We start from the raw sequence: 4,439 nt of genomic DNA on the forward strand, positions 1-4,439 counted from the left end.
CGATCTTCACTTAAAGTACAAGTTGATCCATGTGAGAGATGTTCTGGAGTCGAACATGGAAAGACATCACCTGATTACCAGCCAATGATGTGAGCTGTTAACAGGCGCGAGAGGAATCACTGATAATGATGATGCCCCTCAAGGTACTATAGTACAATTCACATGTTGTGAATAAGGGACTTGGCGTCGAACACCATGCAAAATCTTTCGGTCGAAGGCCATTGATGTAAACCTGTCATCGGAAGTTAGAAACTTGCCATTGAGGCATGCAAGCTTCAAAGTACTGAAAGGGTTGTTCATAGATCGATTTCTTGGATAATGAGCTGATGTTGACAAGAAGCAATCCATCATAGGAGGGCCTTAGTGAATCCCACATCAATGACACGGAATGGAGCAAATGATTTTAATGGAGGTGAAAATGATCTGGTGATATAAGGTTTAGGGTGGCAGTTATGAAAGAATGGAGCATAAATGTATTGAAGTGGGTGAGACGCAGGTGAATTCTCTGAGCGACTTCTCTTGAACATATCGATGACACTGACATGATGGATTGGTAGTGTTAACCCCAATATGGATGGTGTGATGGACCCATGGTGATATGACCAGTGAACGGAACAACCCAACCCGACTCGGATGCGGAGTGAAAGTGTCATGTTCAAGAGCGACTTGCTACCAATAAAGTTTTTTTTCAAGTTTTCTTCCCAATTTTTCCCTAGTCATTGCTGACCAGTACTTCTTTATTTTCGTCAAGCTTGAGGAGGATAACATATGCTTGTTCTATAATTTTCCCTTCGGGCAAACCCATCGCTATGTTTTAACGAGCCTAGCGATAGTGAAATTCGTTCTTGTCTGTATGGACAAGTTTGTCGCTATTCGGTTTTAACGAGTTTAATGACAAGGATAACTCGGTCCTTTTCAATTTTAGAGTGTCTGAAAAAGGGACGTAAAGAAAACTCCAATAATCCCTTTTTCGTCATATAATCCCTTGAGTCCGAAAAAGTATAAAACAATACAAAAGGGATGAATTTTCAGTACTTTAAACGAGCCGAACAAGACAAGCGCTTGATATTTTTGTGTAATGATCCCTCAAGTCCAAAAATATTAAAATCTGAAGGAGGGATAGCACTTCTGGTCACTTTAACGAGTTGGAGAGGCCAATCGCTTGGCAATCTTTTCATATTTTACAAGTCAGTTGAAAAGAGCTTAAAGGAGACTCTTTTTTTGAGGAACGAGTGATAAATTTGGGTAGCTGCTGATTCCAGGTAAGGTTTGGAATTTTCCAATCACGGCAGTGTCACAAGGATGGCTAATAGGATCACTCTTTGCAACTATTCCTCAAAAAGGGTAAATAATCAAATGGAGGTGAATGATCGGCCAAAACAAAGTGGAGGTGATGATGAGAACATGACCAAGGCTTCAAAGGCTGATGATAATACATTCACGATGGTTATTTACAGGAAATTGGTTCATTTTTTAATGAGCTTAAACTCTGGGGGAACATTTTCTCATTGCTTATGTTTATTTTTTAACGAGTTGAATTCTGTGTTAAAACTGCTCGACCCAGTTGTAAAATAAGGATGTCTCATTTAAAAAATGGCATTTTTTCAAAGCTTTTCCCCGCATCCTTTCTTTATGCAAGTTAGGAAACGACCAATTCTACAAGTTTAAATGGTTAGAGGACCTATAAATTTAAAACATAAATGGTCGCTCTTTGCTTGCATGCCAAAAGGTTTGCATGCCCCTAGGCATAGTGAAGTAGAGTTTCCAGGTTACTCCTCAATTTGCAGACAAAACATTTGTTTTATCAGGAAAGGCCTACCTTTTTCTAGGTTACCCCTTAATTTGCAGACAAAACATTTGTTCTATCGGGAAAGGCCTACTTTGATAGAGGTATCTTATTCTGGTCTAACCCCATTTTCCTAAATGGATGGGTGTGTCAACCAGTCATATATCCTTTGCGGAAACCTATCCTATACCCAAGGTTTTCCTGTCGAAACAAGCCAGGGTGCATGCCCCCTGGATTTCAGTCATATCCCCCGAATCACTCGCGCTCATCAGGAGGATGGACTAGGGATTGATGAGACATTCCTTGCGTGAAAATAATATTCAGGGATGGTATATGACTATTTGATATGTGTGAATCGGGGAATGAAAGCTGGTCTACGAGGTTGACCATTCTTCCTTCATGCGGAAAACACATTACTCTAAAGAGTGAGGAGACAATGGCTCCCATGCAATAAATATAGTCATGTCCAAGGAGTATATTATAATCCAGGGGTCCTTGGACTATCATTACGTTCATGTGAATGGTTTTCCTTCTCAATGTTATCGACACATTGGGAAGGATCCCTAACGGTCGACTGGTTCCTTTGTCAAAGCCTGTTAGATTTCTCATCTCAGGCAAAAGCGATGGCGAACCAAGCGCTTTCCAAGCAGTTGAGGAAAGGATACTGACAGAAGCCCCTTCATCTATGTTGGTACCGGCCATGACCATTCTATATATTTGAGCAATGATTCGAAATGGTACACTAGCCGGTAAACGGGGTCTGCCTAGTAGATTCCAAGCGAAGGAGACAACCAGGTTGCTTAGAGGTGGGACCAAATAGATGACTAGATATGACTTTGACGAACTTCCTTCCTGCGGTAAAGGAATGCATAGACTGCCCCCATGTTCATCGAAGTTTGTGCTTATGAAGAGAATTTGAACGGTGTCGTTCTTGTTCTCTTTGGTGACTGTATCATCTGAAGATGGATCCTCTGAAGGCAAGACCGGGTTAACTGCCACCTCGACCTTTTGACTTTCGTCTCGTGTGGATTTAGATGGTTTATCTTCAATGATAGACGCTTCGGCCAACCACAAGGGTGTGTCAGCCGGATTTTCAACTAGTGACGGACTTGGCAAGAGCTTCTTATATCTAGGAGGAAACCATAATGGTGAAACCGGACGGTCGTCCAAAAATCTTTTAGCCTCATCTAAGAAGGGACAATGGTGGACGACATGATCACCTTCACACAGTTTACAAGGAAATTTACATCTTCCTTTTTGTCCAGGGGCTTCACTTTCACTAGTTGACGATGTACTTTCAACATGATCAACAGAGGTTGATGACACCGAATTGTGCAAACGAGGAGACCAGTCCCGTAAGATCCGAGGGATGCAAGGACAATCTTGATGATAGTGGTCTCCTTTGCAAATGACACATGGCGATTTAGGCCTGGGTGGTGCAGTGTGTGGATTTTCACTAAACGATGCTTGGTTGCCCTTTTTCGCCTTTGGCTCCTTCTTCTTCTCCTTCTTCTTCTTGGTTACTTGATTTTTGGCCTTACCAGCTTCATCAAGCGAAGAGGAAGGAGGAGAGGATGAATTGGACGAAGTAGAAGGTTGGGGGGTAACTCTGGTATCGTTTAGTTGCTGACTTGATTGTTCAGGAATCACAGTGTTTTGAACGACAGAGGTTGAGAAGAGCCATATGGGCAAGCCGATGGTCAATCCTGGAAGCGACAATGTGGCCATATGGGGCGCACCAACATCTCCCCAAGTGGAGAAAGGACTAGGATTTCGCCCAAGGGGAACTCTTTGGTTGGTGGACTCCATTTTTCTCAACCTAAGACCAAAGTAGGAAAGGTGATATTTATTCTGATTAAAATAAATTTTAGACGCTTTGACACAACTTGCTTTTTCAATTTTTAAGAGTCAAGAAAAAACAAAAGACGACTCTAGTCGCCTTCGATTTTTAATGAGCCTAAAGTGACAAGTGCTCAGATGGACCTTTTCATTTAAGGAGTTTGAAAAGGAATGAAAGAGACTACTCTGGAAATTTAGACAGAGGGATTACCAAACAAATCGCAAAACTGCAAAATACTTTTTACGGTACGGCAGTCAATCTTCGTAAATGCTATGTTCAGTGAATTGCAATCGATAGGGCAGTAGACACGGCTTCCTATGGATAAAGGATAATTTCTATTGTGGTCTCCCAATATATACTCGACGGTACGTGGGAACATAAGTCCGTACTGGCACTTATCGTCTCAAAGTGGAGGAATCACCCAACCAACAATGAAAACAATAGTTACCAAGCTTTACGATGCCAGAATATGTCTCTAGCCTAGACTTCTAAATGTTGTGCATTAGTTTCCAAAGCATTTTTAGATTCATTAAATTTATTTTACAGTTGATCTTGCTTAAGAAATTTTCCTTTTAGGTTCACCGCGTGATGTAGATGTACAATTCCTAAGATGCAATCTAAGATGATAAACAATCATTTAATCTTTTTTTTGCAATGAAAATCCTAGCTACTAAGGAAAGAGAGATGACATTCTTTCAACATAGAGTAGAGAGCACACACTATATGCACTGTCCTAAATCAAACCAACAAATAGTCTAAATGCAAGTGCACATGCATGTATTTGTTTTCAGCGTTCTTAATTTGTGAATGATA

The sequence above is a fragment of the Pinus tabuliformis genome, chromosome 5_2 (assembly GCF_031772625.1).
Source record: "Pinus tabuliformis cultivar Carrire ecotype Pingquan chromosome 5_2, CPIR1, whole genome shotgun sequence".
Lineage (NCBI taxonomy): Eukaryota > Viridiplantae > Streptophyta > Pinopsida > Pinales > Pinaceae > Pinus > Pinus tabuliformis.